Raw genomic sequence first — 27,166 nt, 5'->3', positions numbered from 1 at the left:
CCAGAAATCAGAGCAGCTATAGACTTATTTTTATTAAAAAAGAAAAATGATTTAACAGAAATCAATGATCACAAACAGAACCAAGTATTTCACAAATCAGTTATCATTAACAGTAGTCATCCAAAACTAGGAGAATAATCACATCTTTTGATTCATTAATGTGTTTCCTGGATATTTAAGCCAAAGATAATTACTAAATGATAAACATGAAAGATACCTCCTGTCAATTTCATAGGGCACTAAATATCCACAGCATTCTTTGAGTAGAAAAATACATATCTCAAACCTGTATGAACTGAAAAATGTGACTAAGTTTATTCTGAGGCTTGACAGTTTGGCATGGAAGATGAAAATATATAAGTCTGAAAATTGTCCATCATGTAGAATGTTTACAATATGAAGTTGAGAAAAAAATCCAGCTTCAATACAGCATCTGCACCATGTTTATGTCTTTGTTAAATTGCTTGTGTATCTTTGGGAAGCAGAAATAATTTGGGAACATGAATCAGAACAGAGCAGGGAGACTGTGAGACATAAGTTTGTTTAAAACTCCCCTCATTATTCTAATCTTTGAACATCAATTTAAGAACATTTTGTCTAATTTTTTTTTTCTTAAAAGCTAGTACTTTAATTAGGGAAAAAAGCTTTAAACTAAAAAAAAAAAAACCTCAGCTTATTAATGCTTGCTGTCAATAAGTGTAATTTTTTCAGTCATTTTAATGTATAAAGCTCCCTATTATCCTGAATCTCAGTAAGCCGAGGGTATTTCCTTTCTCTCTCTGAGAAATTCCATCGTCACTCATTTCCCATTGCTGATCTCTTAGTCTTCAATAAGTCAACCTCTAAAATGCCTACACTATTCTCAGAAACATGAGCTGTTACATAGTCCTTTCCCAATCCTGGGTAAAACTGAGTTGGAATTCCTTTCTGCTTCAGGAATATACAACCACCCTGGTCCACCATGATGCTGAGAAACCCTGAAGGCTCCTGCTTGGCCACATTGGTGTAACTCCCTAAATGATTATTCTCTTGTGGTTAAATTCACTGCATGACACTCTCAGATCTCTATTCATCCACTTTGAAAATGGAACTTCCTTCTGCCCTGATGCTTATCCTAACAGTAATTATGATCATTCTTTCCACCTCGGATTTTGACTACATAGCAAAGTCCTGGGGAGAAGGGGAGTGTTGGAGAAGACAGGCAGCCAAATGTTGAGTAGTTGGTGGTCTTACAAGGCAGCTCTGTGACTGTTAAATGCATTACTCTTCCATCTCCTTCCTTTTGAAGCTGTCTTAAGTTGTAGGAAAAGCAGGGAAAAAATAAGAGAAGAGCTAAATTGGAAGCCACAAAATATACCCAAGCCTTTTTCATGGAACTTTCATGTAAGCAAAGGAAGAACTGGAAACAGATTGGAAAGAAGGAACTTACTAAGTTTCTTGCATCCAGTGGTAAAAAAATATTCCAGGTGTTTGTATACATGAGTCCACAATTTTAGCCATATATGAAAAACTGAAAAAAAGCCTTACAAAAATGTCCAAAAAACATTTGTTTTAGCATGTTTCTATGCTTAATGAAGACAATGTGGTATTTCTGAAAGCATGGACAAATAGCTTGGTGAAACATAATAAAGAGGTAAAAAGGAGGACCACTCCAAATATTGCTAGCAGATCTTCAATAAAGGGGCAAAGACAATATGGTGGGAAAAAAGTCTTTTCAATATACAATGCTGTGACCACTGGAAATCTACATGTAATGAAAGTTAGACCCAGACCTTACACTTTATCTAATTTCTAACTCAAGGTGAATTATAGGCTAAGCATAAACGGAATGTAAGATAGGAGAAAATATTAGATGACCTTGGCTCTGGCTATAACTTTTTGGATGCAGCACCAAAGATATGATCTATGAACAACCAATTGATAAGCCAGGTTTCATCAAAAAGAAGAGCTTTTGCTTAGTGAAATATATTTTCAAGAGAACAGAACAAGTCCCACATTGCGAGAAATGTTTATAAATCATGTGTCTAATAAAGGACTGTTACCCAAGGCACAAGTAACTCTTTTAACAATAATAAAATGGAAACTCTTCTTTTAAAACTTAAGTGATTGAGTGACATACCAAATAAAACATGCAGAAAGAAAATCAGTGCATGAAGAAAACGTTGCACGTCCTCTACTGGACGGGAACATGTCACTCATCGTTAGTAGAAATGCAAAACAATCAAATCATTTTGGAAGACATCTTGGCATTTTTTTAAAAAAAAAACTGAATATGCCATATAACCCAGAAATGCTGCTTCTTATTTATCCAAATGAGTTGAAAAGTTATGTTCACACAAACACTCGCACAGTAATGAGTGTAGCAGCTTTATGCACACTTGTCAAAACTCAGATCAACCCAACATACCCTTCAGTAGGTAATTAGATAAATAAACTGTGGCTTATCCAGAAAATTCTAAAACAGAATTGTTGCTATCAATCTTTGAATAGGGTTGGAGGAAGCACGAAATAGTACTTGATGATGGAAAAGTCACACATCACGAGGTGTGACTCTGGTGACATTCTAGGAGAAAAAAAAAACTATAGAGAAAGTGAAAACATCAGAAGATCTTAGGGACTGGAGGGGACAGTGAGAAGATAAAAAGTTATAGGGGAGGGAATCTTTTTTTTTTTTTTTAAAGATTTATTTTTATTATTTTTTTATTGGAAAGGCGGATATACAGAGAGGAGAGACAGAGAGGAAGATCTTCCGTCCGATGATTCACTCCCCAAGTGAGCACAACAGCCGATACTATGCCGATCCGAAGCCAGGAGCCTCCCCGGGTCTCCCACGCGGGTGCAGGTTCCCAAAGCCTTGGGCCGTCCTCGACTGCTTTCCCAGGCCACAGGCAGGGAGCCGGAAGGGAAGCGGGGCTGCTGGGACTAGAACCGGCGCCCACATGGGATCCCGGGCGTGCCAGGCGAGGACCTTAACCACTTGCGCCACCGCGCCGGGCCCGAGGGAATCTTTTAAAACAGTAAAATTATTCAGTGTGACAATATAATACTGGGTAGACGTCATTATGCACTTTTTAAAACCTATAGGATATGTAACACCAAGAAAATTTTGAAAAGAAAATATAGCTATTTTCTGTTGTAAATATGTAACCATTAAATAACTAGGTTTCTAGTGTGATTTTTTTTTCATTTTTATGAGTAAACTATTCTACAAAAAGGCAACTTCTTTATTAGGAATGAAAGTAAGGGAGGGTGATAATTTGACACAGGGAAATAACGTTAGTTGGATCTCAAGAACTAATTCTATAAAATAAGTTATGACATTTTAAAAAAATCTGAAAGATTTTCTATGTATGAGTAGCTCATCAATAAAACGTATACGCAAATAACGAAAGCAAGGATATTCATTTCATCATAGAAGTCACAAAGCAGAAATTAGCATCTTCTCTTTTCAAGATGGTTTTGAGAGAACTTCAAAGCAAGAGTCTCTAGCCGTATCTGCTGGAAAGCCAAGTCCTGTATCTCAGCATCACATGGCTTTCGCCTTCCAACTCTGATTCACATAATCTGGTTATCTGGTTCTGTAGGAATTACAAAAGTCCATTTCAGTGGGATAATTGCAGGTGAGTAATATGTAAGACTGGGGAAATGTATATTATTAGATTTAACCAAATGTTATAGCATGATTCATATTTGTTGATTGTGAAAATGCTTTGGGGAGATTAAATTAGCAAAAAGAAGACCTTTTAGGATGCTCAGAGCAAAGAATCTCAGGAGTATAATTTTAGAATGAATTAAGTTATTTGTGTATCTAAATGAGCATGTCTGAAGAGGAGTGCACAAGCATACAAAGTCAGCACACAAACCAGATTGATTTTGACATCTGACAAGCAATTATTACAGTGAAAGTAATCATTGAAGATTCAGGATGACTGTGTGCCCAAGGACTAATTCTGGCTACAGGATGACATAATTATCAAGATATTGTGACAATAGCAAAACATAACAATTTGCTCAAAATTTCTCTATTTTCAATTAATGTTTTCATAATACAACTGAAGTTTCCTCTTACGTTTTATAATGTTACTATTGAAGCAGTTGATCTTTGAAGAAATCGCCACCTTTTCCTTTCTCGGTAAACAATATCCTTGCCAGAGTCCAGAACATAAACTGAAATCCTATTTCTTGAAATTTTTGTCTCAAGGATACATCTTCATTTCAGTTTATAATAAATCCAATGGAATGGAATGATTCCCAAATTATTCAAAGTACACTATAAGGTGGCTGATAGTATTAGTGATGCCAATAGGCTACTGGTAGACAAAATAAAAGCAAAAACTGTCTTGCACACGCTATAATTGGTCCTAAAAGTTAGAACAATAAAGCCTAGATTAAAGGTGTTACTGCAGATTTTGCCATTGACTGTGCTTTCAACAAAAGATATTCATAAATGTATTTGAATTAACCAGTCAGCCTCCTTGCTGCTCACTCATTGTACAGTGGTCCTCTATTTTTTGAATTTGGGATCCATAGCCTTCCTGTTGTTTACTCATTGAATAGTATGGTTAGTGCTGGAAGAAGCCACAATTCTAGAGGGGATCAAAACTGTCTCTTTGCAAATGTTAAGGAAAAGAAAAGAACAGAACAAAAGGAAGGAAGGGTACTGAGGGAGAGAAATAGGGAAAGAAGTATGCTTAGCATCTTGGGATTGTAAAAAATATATGGAATCTGTTCTCTATTCGTACAAATGTTTAAGAAAAGAGTCAAAGCTACAATTTTCCACATGCACCAATGCATTGGAATTTGGGTGTTAATTTTGTTCTTTCACAGCACATTACAGCTATCTTTTACAGGAACAATATATGAAAAGACCAAAGCAAAACATACGACTTGAGTTTCATGTACTCCAAAATGAGAACTCGTAGGTGCTTTGCCACAAGCACACGACATTATGTTACTCAATGAAAACCCATTGTATACGTAACAAAATTGACTTTGTATTTTTCATAACTATCTTTGTACATTTCATATGTTAGAAAATAGAAAGTTAAAACAATAATAAGAGAAGGGCCAAAATCCTTCATTACTGGCAGACTGAATTTTCGAGTTTTCCTTCTCTCAAATAAAACTTCAAACAGGTGATTTGTGATGTGATTTTGTTCAACCTCTTTGCCATGCATATTATCTCTGTTAGATGAATCTTCTCTAAGACATGGATTGCCCTTTTATGCTGACTGCATGCGTGCGTATGCATAAAATGCCACATTTCCAATTAGGATGTGTGTACTGTGGAAGGATGACATATCAGGGTTGTCAGGCTAAAAGCCCTGCAGCTCAGGAGAATTTTTTGTTTCACTCTGTGAGCCTGCCAACACTCTAGGACTCATCTCTCAGTATTCTTCGTTTCGTCTCTTCTTATCTTTGATTCCAAAGGCATCCTCCCTCTCAAGCTAGAAACGGTGTGTTTTTTTCTTTTTTTTAGAAAACTCTAGAAATAAACTGTTGATCTCTCTTACTAAATTTTAAATAATACTTACCTTATCCCATCAGATGCACTCCCTGTTGTTTGCAACACGGCTTAGCTTCCAATAGTCTAGCCTTTCTGCTTCATATAGAAAAATGTTCTGTTAAGATGCTGTCGAACAAAATTGCTTTCTGTTGAAAGAAACCACAGGGGAACGTTTGTACTGAATTCTAGCCCTTGATTATGTCACCTTTGAAAGTTTTAAACAGTTTGCAAGTGAAACTGTTACTACTATGCCCATTTAGCAGAATGATACTTAATAGGATAATAATGTGAGCTCTTCAAAAAGAGATTTTGAATATTTGAGACATAAATGAGATGATCATAAATGCAGGATACTTATCTGATTTTTAAAAAATATTGCTTTATTGACAAGGAAATATATAGACTAGAGGAAGAAGTGCTGAGATTAATATAGACTCCCAGGTAGAAGAAATATACCTTTTAAAATTTATAGCTTTCAGAAAGTTGTGTCAGAATTCAAGAACAAATTTATATTTTCACTCAACTCAATTTAATTTCATAGTAAAGTATAAGATACGAGGCCAGATGGGAGCCATGTGGCTGAAGCAGAGAATTTGTATGCTCTAAGATGTTTCCACAAAGAAAGCCTTGGTGGATATGGATGCTTCTAGGCTCATCTGAAAGTACTGTCCACATTTTTATGAGCCTGAGAGGATTAGATAAGACCATAGAACTTGAGAAGACACAGCCAATGATTTGGTCCATTTTTTTTTCCTGCTGTTCATGAAGTGATTATCATATTTTTCCTGGATAAACGATCAATAATGCATTCAAATGCTTTCCATTTGGTTCTCTGCAATCGGTTTTAACGTCTGCATCTCACTGCTAAAGTTCCTTCTCTCTAGTTTTCTAATTGGTCTAAGTTGATCCTTTTAAAAGGAAAGAGGCAATAACCAGCTAAGTGACAAAGCACATCTGTGTCTTTCAGAGACTGAGAAGCACTCTGTCCATAGCATTTAGACCTTCAGATGTTTCTCAGGAAAGAAGGATTTTATTATTCCCCTGGGAAAAACCAGGCTCATTTACTCAACATGGTTGCAGGGCTATCCTTAAGACTGCCAATTTTGTTTATCTGTTGATTTTCATTTGCTGTCTTAATGTTATAGCTATTAGTGATTAGAGACATTCATTTTAGTAGAAATTTAATAAAATAAAACTTCTTAATTAGTGTATAGTAAAATGTACATTTTTCCTTGTATGCTGAATTTCTGGTTTGTAAAATATGGATGTTCCCTTTCTGGATAGATGGAAGCACAGAAAAGAATAAATTTCCAGGGTCAGATCAAAATTTAGAAGCTCAATTCCAATCAGAAATCTGGATCATAACTCTTGGCTCTAAATTCAGACCACATTGTCCTCTATAATCCTGATGACAGTAGCCTATGTAATGAGGAAAAGTATGATCTGTCCTGGCTATTCAAAGTTGTTCAATGACTTCTACTCATTTCCCTTTCTCCTTGGTTGTTTTATTACTACCCAAAAAATATGAATCTCAGTTACCTTTAACTACAGGAGAAGCAGAAGACTACATATTTTTTCCACAAAAACATCAATTTTGCTTCTAATATTTTTCAACTTGTTGAATGAAGATCACCAGGTTGTTGAGGACAAACATCTTTACTTAAACTTCATTGACTGCAAATGTTGATAATATCTGTAAGACACCCTCAACAAATGTCTAGATTCATGTTTTTGACAATTAAGTACCTTAGCTGAGTCGCATTGACAAGTAAAAGTAAACACGGTAGTTCTCATTCTTGTGAATGATTTATTTTTTCATGAGAACATGGGGTTTTTTTGAAGTTCAATATAAGCTCCAGGAAGCAACAGTTTCCAATAAGAATAAAGCAGAATATATGAACAAGAACGACAGGGTGGCCATGGAAATATTTAAGCAATCTATCTTTGTAATGGTCCCTAAATGGAGGGTGAGCATGTGGCTATCAACAGAAATCAATCCATACAGATGGCCTTCACAAAGATTCCAGTTCAACCTGGTGAGGACAGGAGATGAGATAGCAGAATCAAGAACCTGGATTTTAACCTGATACAAACCATCTAAACTGTTTTGAATTGAGAAGTAATTTGATTTGAATATGTTTTCCATTTTGTAAGATGAATTGCTTTGGTCTTGGGTAACGAAAGGACTCTTTAATCAAGAGTTAAAGCAGTAGAACTTGGGGGAGGCTTTGGTCTTAGATTAGGATTGGATTAGCATTGTGATAATGGAGACTCTAATAAAGGCAAGGTACTCAACTCATGTTGCTTCTTACATGTAGCATATGTAAGAAAGGTTAAAAGACAGATTGATACTTATCCTAAGCAACTGAATGAGTGAAAGTCTCATTTTCTGATGTAAAAGTCCCAGAGGGTAGATTCAGAGTTGACATGATAAAGGTTCAGTAGCTTTAATTCAGAGATGCCAAGATGCCTGTTGGAGAGCCAATGGAAAAAATCATGAATTTCTACTAGTGTTTAGAGTTCAGGGGCGAGGTTGTCAGTGAATATATAAATGTAACACTTGCTAATATAAATATATTATGAGGAATACAGAAAAACAAGTTGATACATATACAGAAGCAACCCATCCTAGAAGGTTAGAGGACCTACCGTGAGATAAGGTAGTAGAGACTTCAGGGTTGGTTACACTAACTGTATATCCTTTTGCCTAGGTTATAATTCTGTGAGTGAAAAAGTGGTGTCTTACTCATTTTGGTTGCTTAGCATACAGTTCAGTGCCAAGGCCCAGATAGCCTCTTGGTAATAATTTGCTGAATGAATGAATGGATGAACAAAACTGTCATTGAATTGGGAGGCATCAGGATGTTAGGAATAGACATTTCAGACAGTTAAAGGTTGTTCCCTCTGACCTCAGGAAACCACAAAGCGACAGAGTCAGTACAGATTGATTGACACTGTATAGCAGAAAACCTAAAAGCTGAAAGGTGGATAGGATTGAACTGTGACCTGAGAAACACATTACATGGTCAACCCTTAACTCTCAGAAAGCCATTTACCTCAGCATAACATTTGTAAACCTATCACAGTGCTAGCTTTATGAAAGTTTTGGAATCGAAATTATCATCATTGCTTTATGTATTTTAACTCCTGTATGACCTGGGACTATGACTCTATCATTCATGAATTTTTAAAAATATTTGTCTCATAACCACACAGGTCAGAAAACTACTGAGAGTTTCAAATCATGGAGATTTGTTATTTCTTGTTTTCTTTTTGTTTTTTAAGTCATGACACATTTTAGCCTGCTCATATGATTATGCAATATACTGATATTCTAGTATTATAATGTAGTGGTTTCAGTAGCATTTTCAAAGTTATTGCTACCCCAATCTTGCAAAAGCCCCACTCATACATCAAATGACATTTATTAATACCAAGTGAAGAGTGAACAGTTGTCAGGCATTATTATTTCCATGAGGCTCAAGTCCTATCTCAGATTCTGTTTTCTTTTATCAGTGGTTGGACCTCCAAACCATAAATTTCATTCACATTAGAACCACTAAATTAGTGGGTAATTAAGGACTACTTCCCTTCTTTCTTTTCCTTCACAAATAAAGAGAGCAGCAATAATCATATTTCAGCATGTTTTAAAGTTTTAATGGAAATTATTGAGCAACAGGAAGTAAGATAAAGGCTATATGTTGTATATCCGGTATGAGTTATCAGATGTTTGAGGACTGACTGACTTCACACCAACTGATCCATTTTGGAATGAAAATCCCGATTTCATTTTTCACTGTCAAGTAGTATTCCACAGTGCCTGTATCTCACATTTTCCCCTATCCAGTCATCAGTTGATGAACATCTATGTTGATTCCACTTTTTAGTTTTTACAGTTGAGCTGCAATAATACAGCTGGAGATAGAATGGAAAATGATAACTCTTTCAGATGCTGCTTGCCATTCTTTTGAGTAAATTTCCAGAGAGGGATGGCTAGGTCATTTAGCAGATCTGTTTTCTTATTCTTTAGTAATATCCAAGCTGTCTTGTATAGTGGTTGTGTTACTTTGCCTTCCTGCCAACAGTGCATTTTCTCCATATGCTTGCCAGCATTTACTAGTTTATCTTTCTGAGGGGAGGTGATAGCCCTTGTGCCTTGGGTGAGCAAAATTGCACTATGGTTTTTATTTGTATTTTCCTGATCGATATTGATCTTTTCATGTATGTGTTGGTCATTTGCATTCTGAAAAATACTATTTTACCCCATTTCTTCACTGAATTCATCAAGGAATATATAATAAAGTAGTAGGAGAAAAGATTGACCTTGAAAATAGGTTGAAAAGTAGGTTATTTATTTATTTGTTTAGTTGTTTACTTATGATACAGTTCCATAAGCTCTGGGATTTCCCCAACTTCCACAAATCCCCTCCCCCAGCAGATTTTCCCTATTATTGCAACAGTATAGTTCTTTTTAAACAGCCACAAGCCTAGCATTCTATTATTTAAGTGTATCCTGACATTGTAGGTATGAACAATGGCAGAGAGACCAACATTCTACTGTCAGATCTATATAACAGTTTCATTGAGAGTCCATATTTGAGTTGAATGCACATCGCATTGTATTATCAAATCTTGATATGACAGTCTGTACTACACAGTTGCTATACATCCCCTTAAATGAAAAATCATAAAGCAAAATCAACCACAGGAAGAAATATAGAAACTCTACCACAATATGAAGTTAAATAACATGCTGCTGAATGGCTAATATGCCACTGAAGAAATAAAAAAAAATTCAAACACCTCGAAGAAAAAGATGTTACTATATGACCAATGTGTCATTTAAAAATGAATAAGAAAAATGTTTTTGAAGAAATGAAAATAAAAACAAAAATAGCAAAACCCATGAGATGTAGAAAAAATAGTATTAGAAGAACATTTATAACATCAGGTGCTTACCAAAAAAGCCAAAATATCTCAAGTAAATGATCTAACAATGCTTCTCAAGGACTTATTTAAGAAGAAAAATGAACAGGAAGCAAGAAATGATAAAAGTCACAGTCAAAATAAATGGAATTGAAACTCAAACGCTACAAATTGTAACAAGAAACAGCCAAATTTTAAGAAGATTAGCAAAATAAACATATAGCAAGATTAGCAAAGAAAGCAAGCGGAAAAACTAAGTAAAATTAGAGGTGAAAAAGAAAACATCATAGTAAACTAGTAAGGTAATCTCTTCTTGCTAAATGTATCTTTCAATCATTATCATCATTATGTGATGACCTGCTTCATATCTTTTAATATTTTTCATGTCAAATCCATATCATCTGATATAAGAATGACTATACCAGTTCATTTCTCTTTCCTATTAACCTAGAATATATTTTTCCATCCTTTCAGTTTCAATTTACACATATCTTTGTTGATGAGATCTGTCTGCTATAGGCAATAGATAGATGGGTTTTATTTTTTGATCCAGTTTGTTAATCTATGACATTTGGCTGATAAGTATAAGCCATTTATATTCAGAGTTAAAATTGATAGGTAGTAATTTGGTCTTATCATTTTAGTAATGGGTTGTTCATTATTTGATTTAGTCTTCTTTTGTTGTTTTATTGGGATGTTTTCCACAACTGTCTTTGGTTTAAGTACATACTATTCATTTTGTCTGTCAAGAGAACATCTGTAAGTATTATTTGTAGGGCAGATATAGAAGAGGCAAATTCTTTGAGACTTTCTTTACTACTGAAGACTTTTATTTCATTTTCAAAGACAAAAGAAAGATTTACTGGATAAATTATTCTGGAGTGACTTTTTTAAAACTTTTGGCATCTGTAATATGTTGCTCCATTTTCTTCTGGCCTGTAGAGCTTTCAATGTGTAGTCAGCAGTGAGTCTGATTGGAGTTCTTCTATATGTCAATTGATGTTTTTTCACATGCATATTTAAGAAACCTTTCCCCGTGCTCTGCAAAAGAGAGCTTGATTATCATGTATTGTGGTAAAGGTCACTTTTGGTCAATGCTGTTGGGAATTCTGTTTCTCTCCTGTATTGTGTTTCTCAACTCTTTCTCCAAATTAGAGAAGTTTTTCCTTTATGATCTCATTGAATACATTTATAGACCCATGTTCTCTCTCTCTGTGCCTCCTGGAATTCCATAACTCTTATATTCAGCCTTTTAATACTATCTTTCAATTCTTGAATTCTTTCCTTAGCATGACTTGGTTTCTCTTCCAGCTTTTTGTTTTCCCACTGTGTCAACAAATATCTTCCAATTCTCAGATTCTTCTGTCTTTCGCATTCTATTATTGAGGTTTTCCCCTGAATTTTTAATTTGCTCCATTGTGTCCTTCATTCCCAATAATTCAGCTTGATTTTATTTCAGTATTACTATTTCCTGTGTTACATATTCCTTAAATTCTTTGAACTTCTGTATGTGCTTCTTGTTTTTATTATGAAGCATTATAACAGCTTTTAAAAATTATTTTTCCCTCATTTTCTCAGTGTCTTTCTCAGTTAAATCTGAGGTTGGCAAGGGCTTTTGCTCCTTTGTGGGGAAGCATCAGTAATATCCATTGTGCCCCTGTTGCTCCATTTACTTCTCTTGGTTTACAGATTCCTCTCCTTAGGGCCAGCTTCTAAGCTGTGTTTCCCACTGGTCTGCAGATTGATTTTACTGTTGCATTTGGTACCTGGTTCTTTGTTTACAGCACTTATGCTGCTCTGTGTAGCAACTTTCAGTCCTGGGCTCTTGTGCTAGACTTCCTCCATGCTCTTCATTTTTTTCTTTCTTTGCAATTTTCATATATTTGAAAGATATAGAGAAAGAAAGAAAGAAAGAAAGAAAGAAAGAAAGAAAGAAAGAAAGAAAGAAAGAAAGAAAGAAAGAAAGAGAAAGAACCCATGGTATATTAACCAGATGTCTATAAAAACCATAGTTAAACTAAGCTGAAGCCAGGAAACGAAAACTTTCTCCAGCTCTCCAAAGAACCTGGACCATATCCTACTGTTCTCTGAGGAATGTAAGCAGAACTCTGAATCAGAAGCAAAGTAACCAATATTTCAAAATTGGGTTATGGCTTTGAAAGCTGTAGCTTAAATAAATGTATGACAATACTGGCCTCAAACTATAGAATGTTTCTAAAACACAACACAATTCATAAGTGTCTTTGAGAAGACTTGCCTGATAAAGATGTCCAACCCAATATTGAACACTAACCTGAATATCTATTAGTTTGTGTAACTGGATGTCCAGGTACAGACTAGACTCTGGAAAAAAGATCTTGGCTACACACCTGCTCCTTCTGAAGACTTAATGCTTGTGAATGATTGCCCCCAGGAAAGACAGAACTCTAGGAATCAGAAGGCAGTTTCAAATTGCCTCCAGGAAACGCCATTCACATTATGATTGCTCTTGTTAATTCACCTGAGAGTTTCATTTGTTTTGAGCCAATTTCTTTACCAGGTCCATGTCTTTATTGATTGAGATCTAGATTCCTGCACATATCACTGATACTAACAGAATGTGATGGAGAATAAAACATTGTGATGTTATTAAAAGAAATTTAACACTATGCTTCAGAAATTAGCAACTTGGTTATTAACTCTATAATCACATCTTTTACAATAATGCTAAATTGTTGAAACTGAGTGATGATTTCTTTTTTTTTTTAAAGATTTATTTATTTATTTTTTTATTGGAGCTGGAAGGGAAGCGGGGCTGCCGGGATAGAACCGGCGCCCATATGGGATCCCGGGCGTGCAAGGCGAGGACCTTAACCACTGCGCCACCGCGCAGGGCCCATGAGTGATAATTTCATGAGAATTGGTTCCATTAGTCCATCTAACTTTAATAAATTGAAATTTTTCATGATAAAAATTTAAAAATAAGTTCCATGGATTCAGTTGAAGTATATCTAACACATAATGATTCATTTTTAAAATTTAAATTCTTAACTTTTTGTAATTACTGTGGTTACCCAGTTAATAGAGTTTGGAAATGTAATTGTATTTTACTTAAACAAAGACAAAGAGTGTTTGCATAGGTATAAACTGTCATCTGTGCATCTGAAGCATTATTTAATGTATTGCAGAAGCTGCTTTATAATCGGTGTCATGTATCAACCTTTGAGTTACAAAGGCTTTCTTTTGATAAGATAAGTTCCATCCTAATCATGAATTCATTTTTAATAACTTGGCATCTTATTAAGGATTAACAACTTTATCATAATAAGCAAGCTAATTCTACTATGCCCTTCTCTGATTTTATTATTACATTTATCTGCAATTGGATGATCTCTTTTACCTTTCATGTGTAGTGTACCTTAATTACAAGAAAATAATGAAAATATTTTAGATGCAAGAGCCTTAGAAGTCATCTAAGCTATGAAACAATTAAAGGCTGGCCCTATGACTTAATTAGTGGAACACTAATTGTGGGCATTCGATCGGACTATATTTCATTGGGTGAACTTAATCTGCTTGCTTCATCTAGTGCAGGGTTCCTGCTCCTTGCACTCATGACTAATGGATGCTTTAGACTCCACACTAATTTTTCCAGTGACAAGGGACTTATTCTATGCCTCTGTGTACTGGTTTCATGGTATTGAAATTACAATATACCTTTACCGAATCTCTGAAAATAATAGACATATTAGCTCAAGGTTCTGGGGGCTTGACGTATGAAATCAAGTTGTCTGTGGGGTTGCACTCCCAATTAAATCCATAGGAGAGATTCCTTACTTTCCTGTTACCAACTCTGGTATAAGTTTTGGCACTCCTTGGCTCACAGTTGTTGCACTCCAATTTCTGCTCTGTGATTGTCATTCTTCCTCTTCTATCTCAGTTCATTACAGGATGGCCTTCCCTCCCGAGCGTGTGTCCAATTTCTCCCCTTCTTATAAAGACATAAGGCCCTGTTGAGTTAGGACTCTTAATGATGAATCCCATTTTCTGCCTTGATTGCATTTGCAAAGACCTCATTTCTGAAAAAGGTACATTCACAGTTATGGAGGATGGTGTGGGGAAAAAGAGGGCTGTGGAAAAGGCAGTCACACATTTTTGTGAGAGGTTTAACCTGTGCAATTATGTTATAACATTGGAGAATAGAATACAAACTCTATGGGAAGTGGATGAACTTTGATGAATTTTAAATTATCTAGGCTGAGTCTTTCTCATTGCTTTAAGTAATGAAACCAAATTGCTCAATAGCAAAGGATACCAAAACACACTGAAACTGGTCATGCAATTGGCACGTTTTATGAGCACTGTGGAGTGTTAATTCCTCGAGGCTTCACAAAGACCCTACAATCTGTAATTCAACACCATTGTATGGATTTATACCTGAGATATAGAGATGAAATAGCTTTTCCAAAGATATAGAGATAATAAATGGGAACATGACGAAGAAATTCAAGCAGTCTGCCTCGCCACTCCTCATGCTTTGCATTGTACAGTCAACTCCGAGCCTGACTGAGCTCCTTGCTTCGAAATTCACCATCACTCCTCTTTCTGCCCTCGTAGTCCTTGCATGAGAAACTCTTCCAATACTCCCAGTCTGACATCATAGCCTTCTTGTGATTCTTATTCTTCTGGATAAACTTTTCCAGCTCCTGCCTCTGTGTCTTATGTTACAACACATCTAAATCTTTCACTCTGAACAGCTCTCACATGTCTGACTTGACCCCCAGGTGCAATCCATGTGCACACACAAACACACACACACACACACACGCACGCGCGCGTGTGCACTGAAAAAAATTCCTTTGTCCATAATGCATTAATTAATTTTGTGATGTAAGTTGAATGGATTTTTTAAGTTTGCAAAGCATGGTTTAGTTAGAAAAAGAGAGAGAACCCCTATCTTAGTGACTTGGAGGGGTTCCAAGGTAGGAAAAGACCCAAGGAAATGATATCATTTATGTACCATCCCAGCGAGGGCTTTCACATGAATCATCGAAAGGGCAGAAAGAAACAAAACAAAATAAAACAAAAAACCAAAACAAACAAACAAAACCCTGATTCACAAATGACAGTTATTTCTACCGCTTTGCCCGGAAACAGAAGGTGAGATCAGTGGCTTCCTTATCCCCCTCCTGAAGGTACAGCAACGTGCCATTCCTTTACAGTGAACAGTGTGGACCAGTCTCCTTGCTCTAAGATTGATATGTTGATTCTGTCCCTTTGTTCTCTTCCAAGAGGAAGGATGTGCTTCAGGGAGGATATGGGATGGCAGCACCCATGACATGCTAAGTTGGGAGAGATTATAACTGTCTTATGTGCTGCTATCTAGACTTCAACAAACAACACACAGAGCCCAAATACGCCAGGCAACTCTGCTGACACCTATGCTCTACTGAGACGTAAAGCTCGTTAGTCATTACGCCCCTTTCAGCACAGAGCAGTTAGAGAGCAGTCACCAACCCCACTCTGTGTACCTAACAGAGGTTAGTGTCCAATCGTCCAGGGGAGGACATGTATTAGCAGGTAGACGGCCAGTAGGCAGTGAGGATCTGGGTCTCTGGAGATAATCTCTAAAATATCAGTTGTGCTCCTCTGGCAAAACTATCTTTTAAAATGCAACAGAATGGATTTATTTTTACAAATTACATATTACTATATCTATAGTTAATAAAGCATATCAATGTGTACTGATAGCTCTACTCTTCCTTTAAATATAGGCTGCTCTGATTATTTCAAAGCATGCATAGTAGCTATTCACAACCATGTGTGACTGAAAAAAAATAAAGTAAATAAAAATAAAGAGTATAAAGGACTTTGGAAATTATTTCCACATAAATTCAAATTACCCATTTTTAATGTCACATTTCTAATCACAAGAAATGTCTGAAAGACTTTACTTGAATATTGAACTTTATCTCTGCTTGAAAGTAATGCATTTTTGTTTCAGAATCAAATCTAATAGCTAGTTCTATTTTTGTACATAAAATATTTCAACATATCTTGGATCTTCATTTGGATCCACATACATGTGTCTGAAATTGGATTAGATAAATTAGAAGTTCATGAAAAGGCGAATTTAAGCTACATCATGGTCTGGTTTCTTCTTGAGAAGTAATATAATTTAATCACAGACCAATGGTACCCTGGTGCTAGAAAAATGGCAAAGCTAACTAGAGGCTTTTATCAGAATTGAAGCTTTGAAGAGGAGCCAAGATTCTGGTTTTGAGCTAAGATCCTGTATATCTATGGTGGCTTTGTATTTATGGACTAATTGCCATAAAGGATGATTATTGATGTGGGATTCTCCATGATTCTCTTTGGTCTAGTAAACTTGCATGCTAAAAAATCTGAAGCATTGAAATGTCTCATAGTACAAGTGACCAACTTGTCAAAAATCTGTCCTGTTAAAGCCTGACTGATGCAACCCTCTGGCGTACAGATACCTTTGCTCTATCCCCACTGAAGCCCCACTTCTGCCTACTTACCATTAATATCGCTCAGATTGTCAAATGCTGGCATCTGGCAAATCCAATTCTTAGTGGCCCGGAGAATGTGCTAATTATATCCTACAGCTAATTAGAAAGCAGCCTCTTAGCTAGAGAACAGTTTATTTAGCTCATCAATGAATAAGGCTTGGTTTGAATCTTGATTTCAAAATCAAAGGGAAATGGAAATGGGAGGAGGTGAAGGAAAAGAAACCCACCATAAAGCAAGAATTCCTGTTAATTAAATTTTAAAAATAAATGCATATTTTCAATAAGGTCTGGAAGGAGTGGAATTTAGACTAAAGTGCTAAGACCAGGAAATTAATGAATGTGTTCATATGTCATGAAATTAAGTAGCATAACACAAAAATATGTCATTTTACACTCCCTAGACAACTGCAATAGATGTGTCAATGACCTAATTTGCAAACCGGTCAGATTCTGTAGAAAGAAATGGGGAAGGTTATGTTTTATTGATGAATGTTTCATGAATAACATGCATAATTCAATACTTAGGTTAAATTCCCTTGAACAATCAAATTTCTGTAATCTATGTTTGTGTTAATTGTTTGTTTAGGGTAAATTAAAGAAAAGGTACAGTTCCTTGCATTCTCTGGGATTTGCCACGAATTTGGGGGTGATATAGGCAAATGTCAAATCTTAAAATTTATGTATATACATATATATATACAAGTGTATATATACATGCACACACACATTTATACATATAAATCCTTCTTCTTCATTCGTTATATTTTCCCTTTGTCTTTCCAGTCAGAACTGCTCACAAGGAGCAGAGAAAGACATTTCCAGGATAATTTTGAAAATCGCTGCCAATTTACCATAACTAATTAGAAGGTGAAGCTTCACAACATTTTGCTTCATAGTTCACCACCTAGCTGTAACTCGGAATTATTTGGAGAGTTTTTTAATACCCAGTATCGTCATCTACATATCACTTCAAGCATTAAATTATAGAGCATTTCTAGGCATGGGATCCAAAAATCATCACTTATTTGAAAGTCTTCCTTGTGATTCAAATGCACAAAGTAGAATTAAGAGTATTCATTCAATGGGTTGTTGATCCCAACAGTTTGTGAAGTCCTAATGAAGCTTTCTTGGATTGCTTAAGAAACAGCAAAGATGGAACTTGATTAATGGGAAGATTACCATTATTTTGTACAAACACAAATATACTTTCTCTACTCCATGGAGAAAAATTTTGTAATGCACACATGGATATCCCTGAAAACTGATGGTACACTCATCCCTGAAGCACCTCCCATATCCACAAACATGTGACGTTCACATAGAAGCCTCTGAATTTCCCAGAGAATCAGAATCCCTGTTGAAACAAACAATTAAAAAAATCCTTAAACCTCAAAACTCATTTAATCACTGAAGGAAGAAATGTTCGGCAATATAGAAGGCATAAACTCTGAAAATAAAACCCAAATATTGTATGCATTAGGTCATGCAGGCACAGATTAGGTATTTGGCCGACATATGCTTTTCTGCAAGGTAGAAAATGGTCTCAAGTGGCAATTACATGTCTGTACCTAGAACTGAAACATGAGCTTTCTGAGAAGAGCTAAGTCTTTTCTGCATCCAAAATGATTCTTTTCATATTATAACTGCCTTTATGCAATAATATAATATAATATAATATAATATCATATCATATCATATCATATCATATCATATCATATCATATCATATCATATCACAATATTGGTTATTATAACCTGGCTTATCACCCTTTTCCAAAAACACAACTTGCATCTATTCTTTTCCTTTTTTTCTACCCCAAATTATAAAGCTCTTTAGATTTCAACTTCCAATCATTGAAAGATATGGTAACTTTTTACTTGAAGGCATTTTTTATAGTTTGAATTTTAGTTCATCTGTCTCTATAGTGTTCCCACTCAATACACTCTGATTTTCTTTGAGCCATTCTTAGATTGTTTCATTCAAATCATGCGCTGTAAATTTTCTCAATCCTTTCTATATTACAAACTTGAAAAGTGTAACTTGGGTCTTAAAATAACTTCAGGTGCTATTCTGACTATATTCACCCAGCTTAATGTCTCACAAATTATTCTATGCTTTTCTGTAAGATACAGAATTACCATTACCAACCGACCAGAAAGTCTGAATCAAAGGATTCCTTAGAAGTTTTGACATTTTACATCCATTGATGTGCATAAGTAGACCAAACTGTATCAATACTTTTAAAAAGTTAAGAACATTTCATGCTGTTTTTTGTGTCTTTTCAATGAATCTGTTATCCTTGACATTGTCATTCAGAGACAAGCAGCCACAGACGTGGTTTGTGTCTGTGGTACAATAAACAGTATGAGATATGTCTCCAGCATGTGCAGAGGAAGAATTGATAAAATAAAATCCACAAGACAAAAGTTTATATCTATTTAAAAATGCATCTACACAGAAGTTTATTGGGAGGACCCATGTCAACAGATCTCTATCGAACAGAACAGAGAAGGATCACTGAAGGTTAGCACACTCATAGCATGGGGTTTCTTGTTTCCGTTTTTGTAGTACTAGTAGATGGTGAATTAAATTCTACATGAAAGTACCTTTGACCCCAAACAACCCAATAAGCTTAATTCAATCAATACTAAATTTTGATTGTGTGCTAACTGAACACAATAATTTTTCAGCTATTAATACTGCCTACTATCCTTTGGGGAGTTATCCTTACAGGTCAGTTATACAAGGTTCTGTGAGAATTATTTGAAATCAGACCATTCATATTGTAAATGACGTATATTTATAAAAATGATACAAACTTTCTAATATACTGATATCTATTTCAGCTTTTTACACGGTATATCTTTATTTTGATATGATAAACATTATGTATGTTTATATACATATATTTATGTATGTGTGTATATACATATATAATGAATGGAAAATGCCATCAGAAAAAAATATAAAGTTTGAATTATCTTAGAGATATCCCAAGGGAGCAGAAAAATAATTGCGTAATCTTTAAAAGTTGATATTCTTCAGAGTTTGTGAAATATTTAGGGAAAAGCTGTGGAATTCAAATCACACTTGCCAATATAATCAAGCAAAGGGCATTTTGAAAATTCTGGAAAACTTAGCAAGTACTGCTCAAAAGCATATTTGTATCCAAATACTATGTCTTCCATTATCAAAATGTTATTTGGTACTATAACTTATAAACTAAACCATTGTATGATACAAAAGTATGATAGATTCTGTGGCTATGTACTCCATAAGTTCCGAATGATTGTAACTCCCAATATGTACTTTTCTAATAAAATTTTATAAATACAAGTCATTAATTTTAATTTTATTAGAAATTGAGGCCAAATACCAGGAATATTAAAAACATAAAATAGTTTTAATTTTAAAATAGATTTTGTAAATGCTATGATGCATCTTTGTTATCTACAGTAGTACACTGTATGGCACTGGACTCGAGAGTCACCACTGCCAGCTGGAGTGAAGAGTCCAAGCCACAGACTAGGACATTCAATCATTTGCTGCCTGTGCCTAAAGCAATGACCCATCAAAGTGAAGCACTGGCAAACAATGGGTAAAGACTGAGATGGAGAAGTGTGAAATCATAGGTAAAAAACAGTGCTTAATATATAGGAAAGGAAGGTGGAAGTTAGATGAATCACTGTTGCAGTAGCTAATCTCATTAAATTCAGATTTGAGTAATATGAAGAAATCAGCAAAAAGTTAGATGATTTCACTTTTTCAGATTGGGTATATATACAGGAATTTGAATCACTGTATCACGGGCCACTGGCAGGATTATTTTAACTAATGGCAGCTGGTAATAGCCAACTTCTAACTTGAAACATAAAATATGAACATCATGGAGAGGACCAATTTAACAGAAGCAATGATTAATATTTGTTTTATGCAACAAGAACCACCTTCTACTATCCCTACATATGTCTGTCAACCTGAAGATAAATAATATTATCTAAATGTCATACATCAAATAGTAAGTTAGCACATGCATATTCTGTTTTGTTCTATTTGTATTTATATACATAATTACCATGGACGAGGCCGGTTAGGTCTGGGGACTGGGAAGACCATGAACAAACTGAAAGTGGATTTGATCTCGAATGAGAGCAGCTTTCTGCTTCCAAGATAGCACCTTCTTGCAAGGCCAAACACGTCCCCTTGGGCTGCTTTTCTAAGGTGACTTACCCTATTCACCACAGCACTGTGTCCACTGAGCAGTGACCTTCCAAAGGTCCTGCCTCTTCACACCCACATAACACAATGCACACATCTGGAGGTTGGGGCACCAACGTCTATCTACGTAGTTACAGATTGACAACACTCATTCAATGAAATAGTGAGCTTCTTAGAGCAGCCAGCTACCTGGTAGAGCGATCACACTGCTCATCTGTGTGATCAAGCAGCAGGTGAAAGCGCAACTTTGGCTTTGCAGCATGAAAGAAACTGTGCCTGATTGGAATGTTGCCAAACCACAAAGTGATCTACTGATAACTTGTGGCTCAAAATGCTGTTTTCATTAGATTCTTTCCTCTGATAGCACTACACTTACTGTGATGTTGAGATAACATGGACATTTACTATGCAAGATACAATGGCAGCAAAAATTACAGCCTTGAGTTAACCAGTAGTTATTTATGAATGTGGAGGAGTACAAAATTGTGGCGATTTGCAGCTCCTCATTAATAACACCTCATACTCCTTCAGCAAAGGCAAATGCATTTTGACAGTCAATATTTTTTTCTTCACAATTATTTGAATTTCCTCGGAACAGGCAGAGAAAGTAGGTCATTGTGCCTATGGTCTGAGTAGCAAAGACATTTTATTTTAGAATTGTGATGAAAACCAATGGCGGCTTTGTTTGCAACACTGTGCTAGCAAATGAAATTGCTGCGCTTCCCACAAGATAATGCTAGAAAACATTCTTGCAAAGTGACCATGTGAAAGTATAGTTCTATGGCTAAAACTCACTTGGGAGCTCCAAACCTATCAGTGCAATTTATTAGATCGAACAGAAAAATGCTAAAAAGCGAGGAAAGTCATTTCTGGACAATCAGAACCACAGTGAAAGTTTGGAGGGAAAGAAATAGCTCAGAGCTGAATGTTTCCTTTTATAATACTTGTCTGAATCCATGCTACACATGAGGCAAGTCCAATGTGCCTCTAATAAATGCTTACTAAAATGATTTAAAGAACTCTGGATAAGATAGGAGTGAGGGCAAATTGTCCCCGTGGTTACCATGCTTCTTCTTTCCTTCACTCTTTCTGGGTGCTCTGTCTCATTCCTATCTACCCAGGATTCTAGCAACGAATCTTATCACTTGCTGAGTCTCCCATTCTTTAAATTTTATTTTTCTTTATTTTAACAACAACAAAAAATTATACTGGAGGGCCCAGCACAGTGGCCTAACGGCTAAAGTCCTAGCCTTGAATGTGCTGGGATCCCATATGGTGCTGGTTCTAAACCCAGCGGCCCCGCTTCCCGTCCAGCTCCCTGTTTGTGACCTGGGAAAGCAGTAAAGGACAGCCTGAAGCCTTGGGACCCTGCACCCTCGTGAGAGACCCAGATAAAGCTCCAGGCTGCTGGCTTCAGATTTGTTCAGCTCCAGCTATTGCTGCCACTTGAGGAGTGAATCATAGGACAGAAGATCTTCCTCTCTGTCTCTCCTCCTCTCAGTATATCTGTCTTTCCAATAAAAAATAAACTAAATCTTTAAAAAAAATTATACTGGAAAGGGGAAAGAGACAGAGAGCTATTCCATCAACTGATTTACTCATAAGATGTTTACCAAGGCTGGGGCAGGGAATTCAAAGTCCGGATCCAGGAGCTTAAATCAGGTCTCCCTTACGGGTATAGAGGCCCACGTATGAGGTCATTATCCGCCACTCTCCCAGACACATTAGCAGGGAGTAGGATCAGAAGTGAAACAGCTGGGAAGGGAACTGGGGCCCGTGTAGGATATAGCTGACACAGATGGAGCTCTAACCACTGTGCTAAACTATCTTTCCTGATTCTGTCATTCTGAGCACATTGTTTCACTAAGCCATTCTCTGCCAGGGTTCTTCAGCAAAGCATACCTTTTCCAAATAATTTTCCCATGAAACACGCTAAACACTGATATTCTACCTCGGGTGATTTTCATTTAAACATTCTATTGAAACATATGGAACATGCTGGGGTTAAAATGAAATTTTCCCTTATTCTTGTGGAAGAAAAAAAAAACTTCCATATTTAAATGGTTTCCTTATGAAGTCAAATTGGTTTCCTTTTTAAATGATTTTCCTTCCTTTCAACATATGTTTAAGTAGTGAAGAGCTGGTATAAACTCTCCATGAAACTGTGTTCTAGAAGTATAATAGTCTATTTATTTTTAAAATTTTATTTCTTTTGATTGGAAAGGCAGGTTTACAGAGAGAGAAGAAGAAATGGAAAGATCTCCCACTCACTGGTTCATTCCCCCAAGTGGCTGCAACAGCCAGAGCTGAGCCAATCCAAAGCCTGGAACAAGGAGCTTCCTCTGAGTCTCCTATTTGGGTTCAGAGTCCCAAGACCTTAAGACATACTGCTTTTCCAGGCCACAAACGAGGAACTGGATGGATAGTGGAGCAGCCAGCAAGGTCATGCATAGGCACCCAAATGGAATCCCACTGCATGCAAGGTGAGGATTTAACCCCTAAGCCATTGTTCCAGATCTTCATTTTCGAATACTTTAGTAGCATATGTTGGTTACTCAATAAACACTGGTGGAACACAAGCAAATCCCCTCTTGTTTAGTTCAGAAATAGTAAAACCGCTGCAGTTTACCTATCAACTCTGCAGAATGATGAAGCATAAACTAGACAAGAAGTAAATCCCTGTGTTTTTTTGTTGAAAGGCAAGCAGCTGGCAGAATTCTTTTTTGTTTTGTTTTGCTTTGTTTTTGTTCTTGTTTTTGGCTTGTAGCTTCACCTACACAAGAGTCCTCTCTTGTACTCAAATTTTATTGGTTTAAACAATAATCTCTTTTAAAAGAGACCAAAATTTTGGTATCATGGTCTAGTCTATTCGTTTGGATACATAAAATCGCCCAGTGCATATGCCAAGCATTTAGATTCTCTTACTCTACTTATTGTTCACACTAACAATGCTTTCCCAGCCTTCATGTGAGGCTGATCCAATTCTCTCTGCTAAGCATCGATAGGAAAACCAGTAATGGGATACTGTGTCTTTGGTTCTATGTCTTGATCTTGATGGAAATATCTTTAATCACAACACATGAGGCTTGTAGAATTAAGTTGCTACCATAAAGACTGTCATACTTTATGACACATACTACAGGAATCTGCACATTTGTTCCTTAACTAGCTGCCATAAAGCTTCTTTATTATAGAGTCCATAAAACATTCTAAACTCCTAAATTCAGTTCTTAAAGTAGCCATTAAGGGCCTACAATGTACCCATTTGTAATGTTATTAATGTCAATTATGATACCAATTCTAGCCAGCAAAAAGCAAGTGGCATATAATGAAAACATTATCTTAAAGAACAGCATACTGTATTCCTCTTGTTGATGGAGAATTTTCTACATACATACACTTAAATAGGACACATTAATTCCTTAGTTTATTAGTAAAATACATATTCTCTAACTGTCCCAAATACAGGCGAATGGAAGTATGTAATTTGATTCGTAGTGTAGCATTTTTCGAAGGATATACTCAGAAAAAGCTGCTCAGAAAGAGGTGAATGGTGCCAGAATATCTGTGGCCTCTTTCTAAATATTCTCAAAGTGAGAAATATATTTTAGATTTGTAAAGGCTATTTTTGAAAAAACAAAGATATGCAACACAGACTATCTAAATCACAGAGCCTAAAATATATACTGTTTGGCCTTTTACAAAACAAGTCAACCAGTGTGCCAACCTCTTGTCTAGTAAGATGAAGTACAAAATCGACAGCGTAGCGCTTAGGGGCCAAAGACAAACTGATCTACTTAGCCCACATCCAACGTTGTTGGTCTCTGCACGTCCTCCTCTTCCTCGCTTCTCGTCTACATGCAGCTGTCCATCAAGGAATGGGTCAAGCTCATCATCTTAATGATGTCTAATCATTCTCTTCTGTAATAATCTTCCTCCCTTGGAGCATCACCAGGGATCACTGTTAGCTTCACTCACTGATGATAGCTTTGCTTGCAATGTCCTGTTTCTATCTAGCCCTGCCTTGCTAACATGACTGGGAGATTTCTACACGCTTTTTTCTAATAGTATCATCTGAAGCGTTTGCAACTTTTACAGATTTTCTAGGAACTGCATGTCTAATTTTTTCTAACATTTGATCAGTGTCATGCATGAGTAATCATGATTGTAGATTCTTCATGTATATTCTTTCTTCATTTGATCCCCACAGACTTTTAGGTAAGTGATAAGTGTTATTATTTTTTACAGATTGATATCATTAATTTGTTTATGAGTATGACTTAGAGGAGCTAAGCAACTTATATCTGTTATACTACAATTCATTGAATAGGTATTTATTAAAGTCTTAATATTTGAGAGGTTTTAAACCAGACATAATTCCTGTCGTAATGCAGTGGAAGCGTGTAGATTCAAACTCCACTACTATTTTAACTAGTATTTCCTTAAAACATTTTAATTACTGGAAAGAGAATAGAATTCAAACATTCCATAGGAACAGTTCCAAGAAAACAACCACAGTTCTCACCTTGCTTCTCAACCTCCCTCCTGTGCTGTCTTCCTTGCATCCATTTTTGAAAGACATAATTTGCTCTGTGTACACACATTTACTTTACCAATAATCTTAATATTCAACACATATTTTGTGTATTCTTTTACTTCATTTAAACACATGTATCATTGTCAAAAAGCAACACTAGAAAATTTTAAAAGAGTAAGAAAACATTCACTATGTGAAATAGCAGATGAGCTGGAGAAAGAAGGAAGAGAGAATGAAAATGTAATGGCAACAACTGGAATTATACTGAGGAAATTTATGACGATTTGTTTTCTGGTTAATATTTAAGTCAACCTTCCATTCAATAAAGTAGTAATGCATGACTTTTAGGATGTGTGCGGGGAGATCAATTTAATAGATGCCATTTGTGAAGCTTGACTTGAAAGTGACATTTTACATCTGATATGAAATAATAAGCAACAACTTGAAAATAGATTAATAAACTACATCAAAATTTAAATTCTGTGCATAAAAACGAAGTGAAAGTGCAACCTATGAAAGGAGAAAAAATATTTGCACATTTTATAAATATATATTCAAAAATGGATTGATATTTAGAATAAAGAACTCTTAAATTTTAACGAAGTCCAAATAATTCAATTAACAGCTGTATAAAGGATTAGAATAGGCATGCCTCCAAAGAAGATCTACAAATGCTCAGCTAATCAGCTGGCATATACAAATATGCTAAATATTTCAATAATTAATAACATGCAAATTAAGACACAATGAGAGAACATCCCATATTCATTAGGATGGGTAATGAAGAAGCAGAAAACAAAAGAAAGTTACAAGAAAAAGAAGAAATTCGGACAAGCAGATGAAAAATTTGATACATTTGAACACAGTTGGTAGGGTTGTAAAATGCTCCTGTGCCATAGAAAACAGTGTGGCAGGTTATTAATAAGTTAAAATCAGGCCCAGCATGATAGCCTAGTGGCTAAAGTTCACACCTTGCAGGCAACAGAGTCCTAATATGACCACAGGTGCATATCCCAGCGGCTGTATCTCTCATCCAGCTCCCTGGCTGTGGCCTGGGAAAGCAGTTGAGGGCAGCCTAAAGCCTTGGTATTCCGCACACTTGTGGGAGACCCAGAAGAAACTCCTGGCTCCTGGCTTCAGAGCAGCTCAGCTTCAGCCTTTGTCACCACTTGATCTTGCTCTCTCTCCTTCTCTCTGCAAATCTGACTTTCCAATAACAATAAGTATATCTAAAAAAAGAAAGTTAAACTTCATCATTCTGACAAATGGTATCACCAATATTATTTAAGAATAAATACCAAAAATATTGCATGCGGGATTATAAAGCGATGTTTTTACATTATTCACAGGAGCAAAAAAAGGGGAAAGGGACCCACATATCCAACACATGGTATGGTCATACAATAGAATGCTATTTAGATTTAGGAAGGAATGAGACTCTGACACATGCTGCACCTAGGGTGAACC

Source organism: Ochotona curzoniae, unplaced genomic scaffold (genome assembly GCF_017591425.1).
Source record: "Ochotona curzoniae isolate NIBS_2020 unplaced genomic scaffold, NIBS_Ocur_1.0 contig_64, whole genome shotgun sequence".
In the NCBI taxonomy this organism is placed as follows: Eukaryota; Metazoa; Chordata; class Mammalia; order Lagomorpha; family Ochotonidae; genus Ochotona; species Ochotona curzoniae.
The sequence above is the reverse complement of the archived record's forward strand: the minus strand, read 5'-3'. Positions refer to the sequence as shown.